This window comes from Camelus dromedarius, chromosome 29, assembly GCF_036321535.1.
Source record: "Camelus dromedarius isolate mCamDro1 chromosome 29, mCamDro1.pat, whole genome shotgun sequence".
Classification (NCBI taxonomy): domain Eukaryota; kingdom Metazoa; phylum Chordata; class Mammalia; order Artiodactyla; family Camelidae; genus Camelus; species Camelus dromedarius.
In genome coordinates, this window is record NC_087464.1 from 9552182 (window position 1) to 9573631 (window position 21450).

General features: G+C 39.2%; 1 long non-coding RNA gene across 1 annotated transcript; it reads left to right on the forward strand.

Moving 5' to 3' along the window:
• The first annotated feature begins 1276 nt into the window (after positions 1-1276).
• Positions 1277-17613, forward strand: LOC116149332 (uncharacterized). The gene is made up of 3 exons (XR_004132910.2): positions 1277-1583; positions 11316-11422; positions 16948-17613. It is a non-coding gene; the product is annotated as an uncharacterized LOC116149332 (long non-coding RNA).
• Positions 17614-21450: the final 3837 nt, after the last annotated feature.

The following is a 21450-nucleotide window of genomic DNA, read 5'->3' on the forward strand; positions in this document are numbered from 1 at the left end:
ATAATGACAAGGGAGGTGGGATCAACACGAAACACTCACATTTTAAAAAGTCAGTAAGAATTAAACAAGTGTACAATTAGAATAGCAGTAAGACAAGCATTCCAGCAATTTAAAATAGAACACACACCCTTTCTTCCCTTCAGGGAAATGGAGTTGGGGTGTTACATACATTCTCTATTCTGAAACGGACATATTTCTTTCTCCAATCAAATTAAATTAAACTTTAAAAAAAAAAAGTTACATCTGGCACCGTAGGATTCAGTGTTTGCCTTATGTGTGTGTGTGTGTGTTTTCCAAAAGGTTGATATATTTTCCTTGCCAACCTTTGCATTCAGATGGGTGTTCTCATGGCTTTGGAGCTTTTGTTTGCATCATTAGTCCGAAATCCCTTTTAAAATGGGTGAATTAATTTGGGGGAATTAGGTTAACAAGTCATATCTGAAGTGTGCTGGTTTACATTGTGGTTTGTGGTGAGTTTATGGAGGTTTTGAGAGAAAACTCCAAGTGCTGAAAGCAAACCTTTCTCAGACCTGGTGCCTTTATATAGTAAGCACAGAATTTCCTTTTGTGGTCTGGGGTGATGTGGATTTGGATAATAAATAACCGTAAAAAGATTTCCTGAGGTTGACTGGAAGGCATCATTGACACCTGAAGTGGTTGATTTTGCAGCTTTCTACGGTGGAATCTGAGGCTTTCTTAAAAACACACAAACATATATATATGTATGGAACATCCCTTTATGATCATGTCGTATATAGGCAATAATTACCCAATCCCCTCTTAGCTCCTTCGGTGTGTGGCCCAAACGATTAAGCATCGTTGTTTTGTATTTCTCTCTAAATACCTTTCACTAACCAGTGTGTCCAACTTTTGGAGGAGCGTGTGACTCCTCAGTTATCAAAGAGGTTTATTAAGAGTTTGAGCAAGAAACCCCCACCCTCGCGCGCGCGCGCGCACACACACCCTGCACGGAAACCCCCTGCACGCTCGCATTAACGGTGGAAACTGTTTTCCATTAATGTGTAATCAAGAAGCAGGCAGGCCATTTACTTTGAAAAATAAAATAAGAAACCCGCCTCCCTCCCTATGTGACCTTCCTGACTGCTCCCCACCCCCCATCGCCAACCTGTTTGTCCAACTTAGCGTCTCAAAGAATCAATTCCCTTTTGGTCCCAGAACCAGGAACAAATCAAGAAGAGCTGGGTGTTTTTTTTTTTTTTTTTTTTTTTCCGTCGTGAGTTAAAATATTCCAAAAGCTTCAGGCTTCCATTACAGTTGACCTTTCAGGCGTGCTGCAGCAAAAAAAGTTAATTCACTTCGCACATGTGGGGGAGCAACAGGTGGTAGCCAACCACGGGGGCTGCTGGCATTCCTCCGTGTGCAAACCCCCGGCCCCTGGTACTCTGGGATTTACACTACCTCCCCCAGGCCCTGAGTGACAAGCTAATCGGTGCGCGGGGAAGCGCTGAGCTATTGATTCCGCTGTAACAGAACACCACCCCGTCGATGAAACTGCAATGAAATGCTTCAGCAGCGAAGAAAGGGAGGCATTGGACTGTTGAACAACTGCAGGAAATTTGCTGGTAGGTAGTGCGGCAGGAATGAAAAGGCTCTCAGGAGCAGGGCCTTGAAAAGCCAGGTTATTAAAAGAGCCACAGAGCTGGAGTCTGGCTGAGCGGAGCAGCATAGTCAGGGCTCAGTTGGGCGTATCTAAAAGGGGGAGGGCTGGGGGCGGGGGCGGGGGGAGTGCAGCTTTCAAAATTGCGTTAATCCCTCGAGTACTTAATTTCTTTTCTTTTATGGCGGCTTGTAGTATAGCAACAAGTATTCAAGCAGTTAATAATTTTAAACAGTTTAGCTTTCCTTAGGCAATAGAGCTTTAGCCTTAATTAAAATTTTATTTTAGTCGGCAAAATATTGAAATGACATTAGGATCCATCCTCTATGGTGGGAAATATATGATGAGATGAATATTTTATTATACAAACTATTATTAAACAGGCTTGAGTTTCACTTCAGATGTTCGAAATCCGGGCACTAGTTCTTAATAATGTTCCGGCAGCTTCCTTCTGAAATATTTTTTATTTATTTTTAATGTTTTTATTGAAGCATAGTTGATTTACAATGTTGTGTTAGTTTCAGCAAAATGATCCAGTTATACATATGTAAATATAAATACATATATATTCCTTTTCAGATTCTTTTCCATTATAGGTTATTACAAGATATTGAATATAGTTCCCCGAGCTATATAGTAGGTCTTTGTTGTTCATCCATTTTATATATAGTAGTGTGTGTCTGTTAATCCCAGACTCCTAACTGATCCCTCCCTCGTTCCTTCTGAAATTTTTGAAAGTGACATATTAATTAGAAACAGAGGCCAACTGCTTATGGTATTTTCAATACATGGAGGGGGAGAGCCATAAGGCAGATCTAGGTGTTGGAGTGTTGGATAATTCATTGAAGAGTTAGCCTTTTGATAGAAATAGTTTTTGTGTAACTGCAAGGATGCATCACAAGCCACTGTTCACCACAAGTCACCCAAATAGATCTTGGTCATTCTGGTGACATCTTTTACACCGAACAAAAGCCACCTTGCAGAGTCACCAGAACTGAAGAAGAAATACAGGAGCTCAAACTGATTTGTTTGCAACCTTTGTGACCTTTTATTTACCTGTTACGAAGTTGTGTATGTGTGCGAGTGTGCATGTGTGCGTGCATGTGTTTATGTGTGTCTGGAAGTATTTAAGGAGTTAAACAGTCGGGTCTCATTAGCGCATGGAATTTTAATGATAAAACAAATCTCAGAAAATTACCTCCAACCTAACACTAGACTGAAAATAACCATCAATTTTCATCTGTGTTTCCTTCTTTCATCTCAGCATCTAGTGCCTATCACTGCGGCATTGAAGTGCTCCTTCAGACTAATTAGATTAATTTCACTTTCCATTGTGTGCTAGAAGGACACACTTATCATCTCCCTCCCTGCTGAAGTCAATAATTGATTGGGTAGTGACAGGTTGGTAAAATCCTCCTCCTGCCAAGATGAAGAAAGGTCTGGATCTGGGGAGTTACTGAGGATTCATTTTTGAAACTAGAACTGTTTATTGTGCTTGTGACGTTGAGGACCAAGTCTTTCAATCTTTGCCATCTTTGCTCTGTGAAGAACTGGCCACACTGTACCTTCTAAATATAGCCAGTGTGGGCATGTGTCAGTGGGGGATAAGGCACAGGAAGAGGAGTAAGGGTGAGCAGAAGGGTGTGTTTTGGCGGGAAGGGATGGGGCGCAAAGGGGAAGGTACGCTGAACCTTGAGGGAGGACGTGTGGGTTTAAGTTCCAGTTCTGCCACTCACCAGCTGTGTGCCTTGAGAGATTTACTCACCCTCAAAGGGACCCAATTTTATGATCTATAAAATGGAGAGGGAGGATTTATTCAATTAATATTTATTGATCGCCTGCCATATGGCATGAACTCTGGTAGCTTCTGAGGATGCAAAAGTGAGCAAAGAGAAGTGGCACGTGTCCTTCACAGGGCTTTGAGTCAACTGGGGGAGAGGGGCATCAGTCAAGTGACACTGATGCAGTAAAATTGCAATAGCCAGAAATAGACAGCAGTCTGAGCGAGTAGAAGGGATTTGACCCATTCAGGGAGGAAAGACGTCTTGAGCTGAGATATGACGAATTAATGTAGAGCAAACAGAATGTGCAAGGGAGGAAGCAAGGCAAGGGCATGGGATTGGAAGATGGACAGCCAAGGATCAAGGGAGCAAGTGAGATAAGGTCACAGAAGTGAGGTATATGGTGCGAGGATGCGGCATGGTCAGATCTGAGATGGAAAAAGGTTGGTGGAGAACTTGGAGCAGAAGACCAAGAGAGGAACCAGGCCAAGCTATTGCAGTAGACCAGTCAAGAGATGATGGTTGCCTGCTCTGGGTGGACAGAATGAAGAGATATTTCAGAGACACGATTGACAGCACTTGGTGATGAGTTAGATTTAAAATGGAAGGAGAACATGTCCTCAAGAATGGACCCTTGGTTTCTGGATGGAATGACCTAGTGGATGGTGATGGCATTCGTAGACCAGGAACACTGGGAAAAGACCAGATTTGTGGGAGAGAATTATGTTCAGGACATAAGAGTTTGAGAGGAATTTGACTCATCAAAGAGGGTGATGGGATAATCCCTACAATCTCCATCACCTCTAAAATTCTGTGATTGTCTGAGATGGATGCACCCGAGGTCTTTGTTTGGAAAGTGGCATGAAGCAGTGGAAATACCCATCAGCTTTTCTCATACATGGGGCCCCAATCCCAGTTTGGCTCTTTGCTGTCTGAGTGACTTTAGTTTCATTAATTTATCTCAGCCTCAATTTCCTGTCAACAATTAGGGCAATGTCACCCCCTTTCAAGGTGGAAATGAGCTTTGGAAGTAAAGAAGGCACCATTTCTGGCTTGGAGCCAGACAGAAGGGAGAGCTGGACTTTTAAAATTTAACTTGCTCCAAGGCTCGTTGTTGTGATGAGATGTTCATCCATATACTGTCTTTTGTCAAGAAACTCCCATATATTATTCCAGACCAAAGGCCTTGTATTTAAAATTCACTTAATAAATGAATTTTTTTGTAGATCACTGTGACTGTTGTCCTAGGCCCCAGCTGCACTCCATCCAAAGATATTCTGGGCTCTGCATGGGGCTCAGTGGAGTCAAGTTACAGTACAGGGTTCCCCAGAGGAAAATTTGGGGGTTGAATTCTCTCTGATGAAACTTCTTTTTGGTAGTAGCATGCAGGTGAATTATGTTCTCCAGGGGGTTCTTAAGAAAGGTAGTTTCTGGCAGTTGGCTCTGGTGCTATGCATATAACCCCCTCCCCCAACCTCCCGTACAAGGAAACATGTCCCTATGAAAAGTGGACAGAATGATGGTGCTATAGGAAGAAATTTGCTTCTATTTTTGTGAATGTGTGCCTGTGAGAGAGAAAGAGAAAGTTCATTCAAAATCTTGGCTTCTTTACTATTACTTGTTACCTAGAGTATACTTCACAACAGATCAAAAATCCACCATTTTGGTTATTTAATTCAACTTCTCATGGCCACTCCTGTCCTGGCCTGGAGCCTGAGATGACCTGCCATAGAAGAGTGATGAAGCTGAGATCATGATCTCACTCTTGAACTTTCCTTTGGAAAAAAACGAACAAACAAACAAAAAACAAACAAACAAACAAAAAACCCACAAAGGAATTTCGAAAGTTTTGAGGATTCCTGGAAACTTACTTTCCTACCACCACACAAAGCTAAGGTGATTATTTCAGCACTCAAAGACTCTTCAACTTTTTACTTTCTAATGTATAGGGAAAAGGAGTCCTGCATTCTGTAAACTCACTTATTCCCCCAAACCCCCAAACATTCTAAATTACCTGTATTTCAATTCTAACTTGTTATTCCATCCAAATGCCTTATGTGCTTTGTTCATTTAAAAAGAAACTCTATTTAACAAGAAACTGTTTTCTTCCAGGCACTTAAAAACTTAGTACCCCTCTCTCCTTCCTTCTTCCCAAGTTTACTTACTTGTTAGCAAATTGGATTACTTTCATCAATTAAAAGCGTTGTGGGCATGCGAACAAAGCTAACCATCATTATACATACTTACTTAGCATTGTGAAATTTGCAGGGTTCCCTGCAAAAGCTTTTAAAAATAGGAAGGAATTAATTTGGTTGATACTTGATTACTTTTGTTTACAGGGCTTGCAATCTACCTTAGAGACAGCTGCCTTTTGGAAATGTTAGCAATTTAAAATATTGGAAACTTTGTGGGATGATACAGAGTGGTGATAGTTTGGTGAAGGTGAGGAATGTAAATATTTCCTTTTCAATTTAGCTGTCAGTATCACTCAAATGATCGATACACCGGATCTATTAAGAGGGTCCAATCTTGCCTTCAGGGAGTTTTGCTTTTTTTTTAATTCCTGCTTTCCAGTGAGGTAAGAATGTGCTTACATGAATAGCAGGCAGTTGAAAATATGCCAACTTTATTCAGTGTGGAAAAATTAAATTTGCCATTGAATTGTAGTTACTTCTTAATGCATGCCAATGTAGTTTTCTGTATATTTTAAATGGTGTTGTCATGCTTGTTACAGTCAATTCATGATTTTCTGTATTAATGAAAAACAGGGATGAGAGTGAATAAATCACTTTTTTAGTCAATCATTTCATACTTTCCTGCCAAACGTTTTGAAGAGTCTGACTGATTGATTTCCAGTGACTACCTTTATCTACCTGAAGAGTTGCTCATAAAGTTGTGGCCATGACCACAATGTGGAAGATGATAGGGAACTGAAGGATGTAAAGACCCACCAGAAATTATTCCCTGAACAATAACGGGACAGAAAGACATTGGATGAGAAAGAGATGGAATCTGGCTGCTAAGCCAACAAAGCCTTTTGAGAATTTCGTTCTGATAGAGAAGGAGGATTTACATCAACATTTGGAATTCTGCACTACTTGGGGAATAAATCCATCCTTCAAGTTCTATCCAAGTGTTCTATCAGCACCAAAAGGAAAAAAGAAATATTTGATAACGCTCAAGTTTACTATCGTTATAAAATTTTCCCTTTGGAATCTGCCCTCACCTCTTTACTATAATGGCCACTTTCCAAAAACACAACTTTTGCTGGATCTCTTGCTTCTTGGCTTATCTCATTTTCTCCAGTCTTTGCTATCCTCAAATGTTTATCCAGTCTCGTATGTTCACCTCCTTATCTACCACTTTGTCTCAGTCAAGTGTCTCTTCTTGTCTTAAATAGGATTGGACTGAAGCTATCTCAGCAGAAAGGAAAAAGGAAGAGAAAGGGGAAAAGGATGGAGAGGGATGGTAGATCTTGGGAAAAGGGATGCACCCAAGGCTAGGAAAGAGGACGGGACCCAAGGTGGCCTCTTTCTCAGTGTTCTCTCTCACTGGCACACGTAATTGCTCACCCCTGAGGACCATCTGAGGATCTACAGTTGGTCCTCAGTATCCCCGGGTTCTACATCCACAGGTTCAACCAAACTTGGATTGAAATACCTCTGATACCTAGGACTGACTCTACTATGCCATTTTATATAAAGGACTTCAGCATCCATGGATTTTGGTATCCTTGGGGGTCCTCGAACCAGTTCCCCGTGGATACCTAGATATGACTGTATTCCATTTTTATGTCTTGTACCCTATTTTTTTTTTTTCTGGTGACAAGCTTTCTCTGTTTTTGTGTCTTTTAACTTTTGTGATTGCCCATCTTCAGTTCAAGGCACTCAGAGAGATTAACTTGAATTGTTGGATCTTAAATCTGAACCCTGAGATGATGATTCAATCAACTGTGGCCAATGGAATGATATCACTTAAATCACAAACATATTGGTGGTGGAGGAGACCTTCCTTGGAGTAGAAGGGATTCCTGAGTCAGCATGCATCCTAATGTGTGTGTCACACACTTCATCCTCTCACCTATGTTCTTGGCTAAAAATCTTCCACCAAGAGTGGACTCTCCCACTGGTGTATCTTCAACTAGGCAAACCTATCTGCCTTTCCCATTGCTACAAAAAGCAAAATAAAACCAGCAAGAAAACTGCATGATTACCTCAGTGCACAGGTTTGTTTCAGTCATTTGTAACCCATGTTGATCCGTAATTTCTTGTTGATAATCACTACATTCCATAATTCTTTTGAAATGTCATATAGGTTTATCTTCCACCCACCCCAATTCTACACCACAACTCTAATCCATGCTTTTTTCAGTGCTACTCTGTATTATTACACTTACTTCCCAGCTGCCTTTTCCTGTTTCCATCTTGTCTTCCATTTAAGTCACTTGTATGGGCTGAGTGTTTTGTGTCCCTCAAAACATATGTGTCCCTCATATGTTGGTGCTCTAATCGCCAATGTGATGATATGAGGAAGCAGGAACTAATTAGGTTATGATGAAGTCATGAGGGTGGAGCCCCATGAAAGGGTTAGTGCCCTTATAAGAAAAGGAAGAGACACCAGCGTTTCCTCTCCCTGCCATGTGAGGACACAACAAGAAGGCAGCCAACTTGCCAGCCAGGAGGAGACTTCTCACCAGGAACTAAATGGATTGATACCTTGATCTTGGACTTCATAGCTTCTAGAACTATGAAAATAAATGTCTGTTGTTTAAGCTACTTGATCCAACACATTTTATTATAACAATCCAAGATAAGACATCCTTCTTTCAAATAATCAGCTAAAAATTCTGTTACCACCATGCCACGATAGGGAATGTTTAGGGATTTACCTTTGGGTACCTTGCATTAAATCCACCTTCTTTACTCTGAAGTCCAGGTAAATCCTTCGTTCATTATCTGGTCTTCTGATCTCACTCCTGTGGGCAGGATTCCTTCTCCTGGAGGTTTGGCCACCTCATAGCACTCATGTCCCCACAGATGTCGAGGTTTTACTGAGTCGAATCCTTTGCATGTAACTATTTTCTCTAATGAAAATGATGCTAACTGTGGGCTTTAGATGTATGGTATTAATAAAAAAGCATTTCTGGTTTTGGTAAAATAGTATCTTTGTCTCTATTTCACTGTGTTTTCCATGACAGCTGAAATCATCAACTTGGCTGATTCATTGTCAGACGAATACCTTATTTAAAAATGGTAGCATTCTAGCTCTTCTGTCTGGAAGCCCACCGTGCGATTGCCTCTCTGAAATCAGCCACATCACCAGAATCCCCTTTGGAGGCAACTAGTCTTTCATGATTATGTGTGAGAAGCTAAAGGAGCATAGAACTTAAATAGACCAGAACCCTTGAAATAGCCCAGAAAGATGCCAGAAGCCCTGCACTAAATCAAGTTGTCTGCAAACAATGGAGAAAAGTGAGAACCTTCATTTGGGGATGAAAATCCATTTAATTTATTTAAAACCACATTCAACAACAATTATGCACCATTCATGATGAAATGTTAACTCAACTACTTTTTCTTTTTGACAATCTCTTTGAGGTTTTATCCACAGAGAGCCTAACAGGTCCTTGGCTTGCTACTGTAAGGCTTAGATGAGCTGTGATGTCAGGGCTGGCATGGCCGATGGCCGCTGCTAATGCAACACATGCCTATCATTTGCTGTTGACAGGCATTAATAAAAACCTAATTTGAGGAAATTATGAAAAACCTGCTCATGATGCAATCTGGTTTATGTTTTGGCATGTGGCAATCATTGGTTTGATAGCCGAGAAACCTTCATTTCCAGGACTTTACTGCCTATGTTTCAATTGCAGACCCAGCCAGAGCCCCTCACCTCTCCCATGTGTTTGATCTAATTGCCTCAAGACACAGCCACGGGTTTCCTTTATGGTGCTGTTGGCTCAGCCTGAGCCGAGGTGTGATGGACGCAGGAATCTAGCATGGCTGTCAGAAGTGGTACTTAGCTATTATAAGAAACTTAATTCTGACCTGTCTATCAAAAGCATTCGCCACGATTCTCCCCTCCCTTTAACTTGTTCCTTATGGCCTCTTTGGACTTTCTAGTGGTGTTAGTAGAAAATTTCCCAAGTCTGGAAGAAGAGCTCCCATTGGTCTCCAGTCTGCAGAAAGAACAAGTAAAGAGACCTAGCGTGACTTGTAGGTACCACTGGCCTTGCCTGTTGCTAATGAATGATGTGTAGATTATTTAAATTTTGATTAAAAGAGATCTTCCTATAAGTGGTGCCCTAGAAAATTTTGTGAAGTTATAAAAAAATGCCGGTGGGAAAGGGTTAAGAAAACTTCAAAATAATCTGGATTCAGTTTCTGGACTTTCTGGACTCTAATGCTGTCTTTTTAAATACTAGACTTTAAAGAAAACAGCTGACAACTTTGCCTCTCCAAAGACGAATTGGTTTTCCTCCCTGGTTTCTGAATGACATCATCAAAAAAGTTCCCAGATGAACAGTGACAGCAAAGAGTAGCCTTAAGCTCGTCAAACAGAGTTGCTTTAGACAAAGGCTGTCCTGTTTCATCTGCCTTCTTTTATTTTTCCGACTTATTAAATGATGCTCTAGTCCATCCTGTCTGTCCTTCTTTTTTTTTCCCTCTTCCTTCCTCCCTCCCTCTCTACCTACGTACCTACCTTCCTCCTTCCTTCCTTCCTTCCCTCCTTCCTTTCCTCCTTCCTTCCTTCCATCTCCCCATCTTCCCTCCTGCCCTCCCTCTCCTCCTTTCTCCTTTCTCTCTCTTGGTGTCTGACTCTGATTGCTCTTTCTCTGTCATATACATTCCATTTCAGTTAGACGTTTTTAAGAATCAAGTTAAGTCTGAAGACAGCTAAGTTGGACACAGAAAGCAGGTGCTTCTCTGCTAACACTGCAACGCGGGAATGGTTTGCTGCCCCTTTAATTCAGCAGTAGGGCCTTCTGTCTAATTAGGAATCACAGAGTCAACTGAAGAAGAGGAGCTGTTCTCTCCCCGGAATGGTAGAGTGAGCGCTTCCCTGTGTGATGGGATGGTAGCGTTTCTGCTCTCCTTGTCTCAGTGTTCCACCGCTGGCGGTGTGTTCGTTGGATTCAAGACTTTGTTCCTTCTAAAATCGGAGGCATTAGAGGGAACCCTTCTGGGACAGATAGCATTTTGCAGGAGGGCTTTTTATTGAAGAATAGTTGATATACAATGTGTTGATTTCTGGTGCACAGCATAGTGATTCAGTTATACATATACATATATATATTCCTTTTCAGATTCTTTTTCACTATAAGCTATTACAAGGTATTGAATACAGTTCCCTGTGCTCTACAGTAGGACCTTGCTGTATATCTCTTTTATATGTAGTAGTTCGTATCTACAAATCCTGAGCTCCCAATTTATCCCTTTCCACCCCCTCCCCCCCGGCCCCCAATAACCATAAGTTTGTTATCTATGTCTGTGAGTTGGGGCAGGTAACATTATAAAACTTAGTTTTTCATAAATTATTGACCACATACCATAGAGCGTTAGGGTCGAGAAAGCTGGGATCATCTCGGTAGACTGTCATTTTAAAAAAATTACATAAGTGTAATTTATATGTAAAAATGCACTTATTTAAGTGTCTTATTTAATGCATTGCTATCAATGTAAATGATCAAGATACATAACATTTCAATCACTCACCCTAAATTTCCCTCATGTACTTTCCAGAAGTTTCCATAAGTGGTATTATACCGTATGTGTTCTTTTGTGTCTGTTGTCTTTGACTCAGCATAATGCTGTTACATTGGTCAATAGTCTATTCTCTCATTGCTGAGCAGTATGGTTATAGCAGAGTCTGTTTATCTGGGTATTCACATGTTGATGGATCTTTGTTATTTTTAGTTGTCATGACTGGAGTCACCATGAACATTCCTGTACAAATCTTTGTGTGCCATATGTTGCCATTTCTCTTGGAAAAATGTCTAGGAATGAAATTGCAGAGTCATATGGTAAGTATACGTGTAACTTTACAAGAAACTGTCATCTCTTTTCCAAAGTGCTTTTACCATTTTGTGCACTGGTTCTGACTGTTCCACACCCTTGCAAACACTTGCTGTTTTCAGTCTCTTAAAGTTTTAACCATCCTAGGGTGTGAGTAGTGATATCTCACTGTGGTTTTATTTTGCACTTACCAAATGGCAACTGCTGTTGAGCATCTTTTGATGTGTTTATTATCCATGTGCTTTTGTGATGTCTTTGTTCAAATCATTGTGCATTTTTAAATTGGGTTGCCTTTTCATTATTAAGTCGTGAGAGGTTTTTTCCTAATACAAATTTTGGTTACATGTTCTTTATTATACATAAGCCCAGCAAATATTTTCTCCAAGTATTTAATAGCACAAATCTTGATCATTACTTTTAAAAATTTCTCAGTTATTTTCAACTGTTTATTCTCTCAGATATATTCTATAATGATTTTGTTAAGTTTAGGAAAAAAATAGTTGCTTTGAAATTTTAATTTAACTTGTTAAATTTACCAGTGAACTTGAGAGAAGGTAGACAGGTTTATAAAATTGTTTTCCCTTCCTGTCATATGGTATGACTTTCCATTTATTAAACTCATATTTTAAGTAAAGTTTTATGTTTCTTTAAAAGAATCATGAATATTTTTGTTCATGCTTAAATATTTATTTTAACATTCACTTTGATGTGACAGATTTTCCCACTGTATTGTTTAACTGTATTTCCTCTGTATTGTCAAACTATTATGTAAGATAGTTGTTCATTTTTTAATATTTATTGCATTACCTGGGACAGGTTATCTTTCAGTAACCACCCTCAAATCTTAATTCAACACAATAAACATCTATTTCGTCATCATGCAGAGCTCTCTGCAGGTCTGGGCAATTCTCCAGGAAAGTTACCTTTCGTGTGTTGACTCAGTGACCAGATTGGATTTGCCCTTGGGGCACCTTTATATCCAAAAATGCTTTCACAATTGCAATTGCCTTAGCCAGGGAAAGGCCAGTTGGAGAACTGAGCATAGGCAAATAAACGCTTTAGCCTAAAACATACATGGGTCACTTCTGCTCACATTTTATTGGCCAGCAGCTTGTCACATGGCCATGACTACCCTTAAGGGAGTTAGGAAGCCAGGCACTCAGAAGTAGAGGAAAATGGAATATTTATAAATATTAATATGTCCTCCATATTTGTTTCGTTGATGAAAATCTCTTATTAGGTATAAGAACATTTGATTTGAGTTTTTGAAGGTTCTTGGTAGTTCACGTTATCTTTAAAAAAATTTTTTTGCCACCTTTTAAAAAGAATGTGATATTGGTGAAAACTTTTTAAATGATTTCAATTAGTAGCAGTGACATGGGGATATTTTAATCTCTTACTTGAACTTAAAAAGCACACCTCAACTGTTGTATAAATAAACGTGAGTTTTGCTATCATTTCACATAGAAAACTGAACATGGAAAGAAGCTTCCAAACACAATAAAAATAACTTGCATTAAAATGGTGTTGAATTTTCCAAGTGACTTCTCAAAATCTATTGCAATAATCATGTACTTTTTCTTCCTTGATCTATTGGTGTTATGGATATCAGTATATTGTTTTATGTTAAGCCTAAATAGACTAAATCATTCCTGATTATTTTTTCTTCTCCTGGGAAATGTACTTGATTTAATGGGATTTTATACAATAATCTTTTTAATAATATTAATTGTTGAGATGCATCTAGAATTGTCCTTTTGTTGTCATCTTTGTTAGTTTTTAGGTGTCAGGGATGTATTGCCTTTAAAAACAAATTGAGAAGTCTTCCATGTTTTTACATGCCCTAAAATAGCTTATATACTATGGGAAAAATGAGAAAGAAATACATCTATACAATCATGTAGGCATCTTACTTAGAGGTTAATCACTGAACTGTTGTCATTTTCCCTTTATCTTTTGTCTGTTTGCATGCACACGTATACAAACCTTTTTAGAATTTATTTTGATGATTTATACACCCTCAGAAAAGTTTCTAATCTTTTTATAGTTTCAAGTATCAGAAAGTTTTCTATATTATTTTGTTTTTTCATTAAAAAACTTTTGTATTTATTTTGTTGTATTTATTTTCTTTTATTCGTGAATAGATTTGACAGTTTTTAGTATATTTTCCCTCAAATATCAATTCTTGTACTAATATTTCAGTTTCACTTCATTTCTTTCTCTAATTTATTAATACTGCCTTAGTTTTATTCTTCCTTTTCTTCCACTTGCTTTGGTTCCCATTTTGTTGCTCTCTTTCTAACTTCTTTCTTTGACTTCATTTTTTCCCATTTAATAACATAAGTGTTTGCACCTGCAAATTTCCTTCTGAATACATCTTTGGCTATGTTCGTTGTCCGATGGTACATAGTCATCCAATGTATATTATTGTTTAAAAAGCTTGTAATTTCATTTTCCTTTCCTCTTTGAAATAATTTGGAGGGGAGGATACATAAATTTCTCAATGATATGCTTCTTATGATGTAATACTTTGTTATTAATATCTAGTTTAATTGTGTGGGTTAATAAATGGAACACACACAGTTTCTATTTGTTGAGATTTTCTTTGAAGTCTAACACTTGCAGAGTTACTTTAAATCAACGATTGTCATGGTTCAGGGAGAATAGGTTTCCCTGAGGTGCTGGTTGAAATGCACGAATCTAGGCCCCTTCTAAAGATGATGATGCTTTAGGGGTGAGGGTTTTCATTTTCCACCAATAATTAATTGGCTCTGGTATAGTTATATTCAGAGAAGTACAACTATAAATGATGGAATGACATTTGAATAAAAACATTATTCTTCATTTTGGGGGACAAAGTCCTGTATTCTAGAATGTTTTTTTTTTCATTATATTTAAAAAAAAATTCTTAGTAATGACTCTACACATTTGAAAGAAAAGGGGATTTAATATGAGAAATTAGGTGTTTCCAAAATCACTGGAAGCATTGAAGGGGTGGGACTTCGGCTGGCCACCTAGGGAAGCTTCCAGAACACTAAAGAAGGGAGCTGACAGCAAAGCAAATATTTCTGAGTCCACAGCTGCAGCTGGCCCTCAACACTTAGGAACTTGTGGAGAATGGAGACTAGAACCTAGTTCCCACAGTCTAATTTGCAGCTAAAAAGAAGTCAGGGGTCTGACAAAGGTCATCTCTTCCCTTACTGCCTTCCAAATCCTGCATAAGAGCATCCGAGTGACAGAACTAGTCCACATCTAGAACTGAAAAGGAATCTGGAAATGAGAGCTTTCCTCTTTCTCCCACTAGAAAGATGATGGGGTGAAATGTGAAAGCATCAATATACAGGTAGAAACAACTTGTGTTAGCGGTGTGGTCATGGACTTGAGTGGAAAAAAAAAGACCACATGAGATACCTGGAAGGAGAAATCCATGCTGTGTTAACAGATGGCTTATGACAGAGATGGATAAGTTAGAGATGGCTTCAAGACTTTGGTCACGGGTTGGGGCAGAAGTCAAGGAGCCATGCTGGGTGTGTGTATAAGTAGAAGCAGATAGTAAATGTTATTTTATTAATTTTGAGTTCAAGTTAACAGAACCATTCAGAGAACATATAGCATCTAATAAAATACCTGAGCTTACCAAAAAAAACAAAACAAAACAAAGCAAAAAACCCATAAACATTTGAGAAAGAAGCAGTTTATACATTTAATACATAGGAAAAAAATATATCCTATATTGAAGCTACAAGAATAAGTATAAAGAGAAATTTAAATTAGATACAGTATCTTAAGTTAAAAAAAAAAAAACAGGAATGGATGAAAACTATTGTAGAAAGAATTGTATTAGAACAGAAATCACTCATGCTGGGATGTAGAAAACATAGATTAAAGTTTTGATTCTGTTTTTATATGACATGCTACATGAGGAAGTAATTTAATTTTTAATGAAGTTAATTTTCTCTATAAAATAAGGTGTAGCAGTTAGCTATTGCTATGTAACAAAATTCCTCCAAAACACATTGGCTTGAAACAATAAGCACTGAGTATTTCTCATGAGTCTGAAAGTCAGCTAGGTGGTTCTTCTGGATAAGACTGGGGTTATAGTCTGGGGAGGCAGCCTGCTGATTTTGGCCAAGCTCTCTCACATGTATGTGTTGACAAACTACAGTCTGGTCTAGGATGGGTTTTTATAGGAAACTAGCATCTCCTCTATATGGGAACAAGCTTGGTTAATTGGCACAGAAAAGTTTTAAGAGAAAAAGTGGACATGTCCAAGGCTTCTTGAAGATGAGGTTGGGAATTGCAACCCTCATTCTCAGTGTATTTAAGTCACGCAGGGCAGCTACAATTTAAGGAGCTGGGCAAAAAGACCAGGGGGTAAAAAAAAAAAAACAAAAAAACTAACAAACTACAAGTGGTAGTTGTATTTAAGGCAAGGGATTATGAGTATTTTTCATATTTCTTCTTTTTGCTAATATAAGTTTTAGAACATTTTTACCTTGAACTTGATTGTTGTAACTAGAAAAATTATACTTTAAATATATTCATTTCTTAGGCAATAAATTATCAGTATAAAATAAACATTAATTCATTTGCAGCCTGATTATCAACTAATGTGACTCTCTGGTTTGAAGGTTTAGCAAAACTGACTTGAACACCCTTTCCTAAAATTATGCATATTATTTGCATAAATAGGTCCTTTTGAAATTTCTGTGAATTCCCAGGAGATTAGGTTCTTTTGATCCTACTTTCTATGTCTACACAACAGCAGATCTCAGCCACAGTGGCCATTGCCTCATTTCTGCACACCTTGGACCTCTGTCTCGTTTCCTCGCTTTTCTCACAAGCAGCATTAACAGTAGGCTTTTAGGAATGCACAGAGTTTATTGAGAGTTTGGAGTGACCAGGGTGGTGTGAAAAATAACTTCACCATATCACAGAGAAAACAACTTAAAATATTAGATGTATTTGTCCTTAAAGGCTCCTCTCCCACACTGCTCTGCCCCGGCCCCAGCCCACGCTCCCCACAGGCTCTCTCTCTGCAACTTTGTTGCTTGAATTTTTCTTCCCCTGCGGGCTCCTTCACACCTTGGCCCTCCCCATGAGGCATCCAATCCTAAAAATTCTTGATTTTTTTCTCATGTATATCAGGTTAGTCTATTCTCTTGTTTTCTGCCTCTTTCCCAGTATACCTTTTGAAAGAGTCAACCTTTTAGCATTGCAACAAAATACATTGCTTTACGTATGAAGAAATGGGGGATTCATTCCAGGAAGAAGTATGTGGTGTTATTCTGCAGGGATAAAAAAATAACAATACTCATTGCTATTTAAAATCTTCTAAAAATCATTTACACATGAATTTATTCAATAATTTTTTTTAAGCATCCTCTATCTTCCAGGCACTATGGTCAGCCTTAGGAATTCAAAAGTGAGCATATGCTTGTCTTCATGGGGGCAAGAATACCATCTCATTTCCTAAAGTTGCTGGGAGAATAGAGTATTGCTCTAAATGCTTGTTTTACAATCTTTCCTCAAGGTTTTTATATGCTATTAAAAAAATAAAGCGCATACACCAAGCTCCATGGGACGTAACGCAAGTGGAACCTGAAATCAAGGCGAAAAACCAACAGTGACGAATGTTTGCAAAAGCTCTCAGCAAAGGAAATGATTCATTCATTTTCCAGCCAACAATCTCTAGTTGCTTCCTTACTGCTTAGCAGCAAACTCCTAGAGGCCAGTGTGAATGAAAAATACTGCAAACCATGTCAGTAAACAAGGAATGCTGAAGCCATCAAGTCATCATTGGCTGCCCCCACCCCACAGTGAAGACAAGCCTGCAGCCCGGCCTCTGCAGCCACTCACCATGGTGCACTCTGAGGGGACTCAGAATAAGAAAGGACAGGTTACTGACCCCAGAGAGCTAGGGGCTTGTCAAAGGAATGAATTCAATGAGCCCAAATGTTTGCTTCCTCCCATATATAAAAAAAGCGCTAAATTCTTTAACTTGAGATGCCTGGTTTTCTTTAGTTAACAAGTAATCTTTTAAATGTTCCAACTACCTGGTCTTTTGTTGTAAAACTCCAGTGTATCCTAGCTGCTCTTCGGAGCAGTCCCTGAGCGATCTGAGAGGCTGTCATCTTGGGTTCGAAGGGGTTCGAGTCCTCAGAAATGTCCACCAAATAAAACAAAACTTTCAATTTTTCAGGCTGTGCATTTATTTCAGTTGAAGCCAGGATGGTTCAGAAGGGGCTTATCCCCTGTTTCCCTGACCTCAAACATCTCTCCGCCAACTCGAGAAGGCAGAATGCGTACCTAAGAAGAAATCAGAGAGTATGAAATACTAAATACTTAATCACAACTATAATTTTGATGGCCATATTGAAAGGGACAAGTCCATGAGGGTCGATGTGTCCCAAGGAAACTTTGCAGAAGAAACAGGTCTTGATACACTTGAGCAATGTCAAAAGCATCTTGGTTTACCTCATCCTGGACTCAAAATTGGGTCAACTGATGGATGAATAAACTGGACCATATTTATGTCTCAAAAATAGACTGGCCACCCCAAAATGCTACCACAAATGGCTTCTTTCGTGGTTAGCCCTTAATGCTGTCTCACTAAATGCATAAGAGAAACACCTTATCAATTTCAACATGTTAATAATAATAATAAAAACTACAAATTTGTTTGTGGGAGACAGTCAACCTCCAAGCAGGCAAGAGGTTGGTTGGGGGTGGTAGTGGATGGAATTCAATAGCCCATTCAGTGTTGAAATGTGAACACTAAGGCCACTTTTTGGATAAATTCAAGCCAGATTTGGCCTGCAGCTCTCGCTGGGCAGTTCCCAGATGAGAGCGGGGCTTCAGCCTGTGGGGAAGAAGGGCAGAATAATGCCTCTTTGAATGAGTTTCAAAATAGCACTGCAATGCAGACTGACAACTTCTGATGCCAAACGGCCAGGAACACACATAACAGCAGTCTGACCACTAAAGGGTGTGGTTATTAATATAAATTAAAAACCTGAAATAGAAACCAGAATAACCTGGCATCAAAGGACCAGCCTAACAGTGAGACACCAGCATTTTTAATCAAACCAAGTCTAGATGGGACTAGAAATAATAGTTACTTTATAACTGGCAATGACTATAGCTTTTCTGTGCAACATTTAAATAAATAATAGCATTCTGCAACCACATAAAATAGAGTACCCAAAATGGACCCATTCAGCTATAAAAGTGGATACTGATGTAGTTGGATGGAGCTTTTAAGACTACAATAATTTCTGAGCATATCAGAAGGAGGATGGCTTGCAGACATTAGAATTTTTACTGGGGCACAAGTTTCACTATGAAAATCTATGGGAACAGTCATGTCTTTGGTTGAGTTGTCTAGTTGATGAGCTAACACCCAACTCTCAACTTGGCTTCTTTGTGAAAAACGGCCATCAAGGGATAAAGACATTGTAGGAATAGCTGAAAAGGTTGCCAGTCTGTGGTTTAAGGCTCTGTATGAAAGAAGCTTGAGCTGGTCCTTTGGTCTGCAGGGCGCAACACCAAATGTATGCATGCTTTGCTCCTGCACTGAATGTCAAGTGCACAAACGCCCCTGCAAGAGACCATCTCTTAAACCATCCTTGAGACTCTTTGTATTAGTCTGCTAAGGCACCGATAACATAAAACTCAGACTGGGTGACTTAAACAGTGGATATTTCTGTTCTCGTAGTTCTAGAAGCTGGAAATCCAAGATCAAGCAGTCTGTGAGACTGGTTTCTTCTGAAGGCTCTCTCCTTGGCTTGTAGACAGCTGTCTTCTCCTTGGGTTTTCACAGGTCTTCTCTCTGTGTGTCTGTGTTCTGGTCTCCACTTCCATAAGGACACAAGTCAGCCTGGATTAGGGCCCACTCTAATAAACTTGTTTTAACCTAGTTACCTCTTTAAAGACCCTCTTTTCAAATACAGGCATGCTCTGAGCTACCTACCAGTGGGCAGGAGTTAGGATTTCAACGTATGAATTCTGGGGAGGACGCAATTCAGCTCGTGACGCCCTCTCTCCATCCCTGCTGGATTCTTCCTCCTGCAGGTGCCACCACCTGAAAGTGCACGTGTGTTGGCTTAATTGTCCATCTCTTCCCCTGGAGCAGAAGTGCTCTGAGGGCTGGGCTGCCCTGGCAGCTGGGACCACGGCAGCATTTCCACATGGAGAACATCGTCTGACTCACAAGTGGGGACTCAAATATTTGTGGAATGAATGGCCTTGGATGGACTTGGGTTTCAGTGGAGAGCCAGGTACTCGAACAAACAAGGCATGTTAGTTAGCAAACATAGGTATTTGTGAAAGTCTTGAGACATATTCTTTTTAATTGTCAAAGGCCTCTTTTCAAGCAAAGAACCTACACTGTCTCAGTAAAGTTTTATAATCTGTGGTCAAAGGTTCACGTAAACTTGCCAACAGTGTTTCCTTGGGAAGGACTATTCAATATTACTGGAAATATATACCTTGCTTTTTGGTACTAAAATATTTTAGGGAAAAAAATGGTGATACTATTAGAAAGACTTTAAAAAGTGGAATGTCCTTATTTGGAAGCAAAAAAAAAAAAAAAAAAGAAAAAGAAAAGAAAGGAAAAGAAGGAAGATAAAATATATTTTTTTTAAATGTTGCTTCTCCTGAAACCCCAACATCTGGGTACCATGGTCATAAGCCTACTTTCTGTTATCAGTTAACTTACTTCCAGAATCTCCTTCCCAGCCTTCTTTGGTAATGAGTTTTGGCATGTGGGAGTTAATTTCATTTCCCTTTTTGTGCTTAAAAATGAAAAATAAAAAAAGCAAAGGAAACATAAATAAATACCCACAGACCTGTCTTTCATAAACCTGTAGTTCTCCCTTATGTTACATAGAGGTTTCAGGACGAAAAGACTGCCCTTGTAACACCTGATGGAGGAATTAATCACAGAGCACAGTCCATGAATTAGAGCCATTGTTGAGTAATAAGGATGAACTAGACGTGTAAAATGCCAGCTTTCAGCCAAGGAGATTTTCTCTCAGGACATAGTTCTCAAACGTGAAGTGTGTCAGCCCCGCGCAGATGACTGGACATCACTCCTAGAGTTTCTGGTTCAGTGGGTATAGGGGTGGGCCTCAGAAACCATCCCTAACAGCTTCCCAGGTGGTGCTTATAATTCTCTAGGGCATTACTTTTACTTTTAGGACGTCTCCCTACGAAATCGTGCTGGCATTGGAGAGCTGGCACCTGGCTTTTCTGAAGACATTTTCCCAAAGGCCTAGGTGATTCTGACAGTTGGCAGAGAGGTTAAAGTAGAGGGAAGGTAGCAATTACACAATGCTCCACCCTCTCCCCTGCTGACATTTTGAGAGTTCCTGCTTTGGAAGCCAAACTACTTTCAGAGCTAATTACCTGGGGAAAGGGAGGGCAACTGCGTAGATATTTAGTCTAAAAAAATGCATCATTATGCCATTTGCAGCAACATGGATGGACCTAGAGATGATCATATTATGTAAAGTAAGTCAGAGAGAGGAAGACAAATACACGATATCATTTATAGGTGGAATCTAAAAAAATGGATACAAATGGATATTTATTTACAAACTGGAAATAGACTCATAGACATAGAAAACAAACTATGGTTACCAAAAGGGAAAGGGGAGGAGGGATTAAATTAGGAGTTTGGGATTAACATATACACACATTACTATATATAAAATAGATAAACAACAAGGACCTACTGTACAGCACAGGGAGCTATATTCAATACCTTGTAATGGCCTATAATGAAAAAATAATATGAAAAGGAATATATATATATATGTGTGTGTGTGTGTGTATAAATGAATCACTTTGTTGTACACCTGAAACTAACATTGTAAGTCAACTATACATCAATTAAAAAATGTATCTTAGTCATTTTTCCTTAGGATGAAGACTTCCGCTATAACTATTTTAAACCAGAACAATAAGACATGCTTATTGAAAAATCTAGAATGCCCTAGACGTACTTAGAATAGCAGAGTGAAATTTTCTTCCA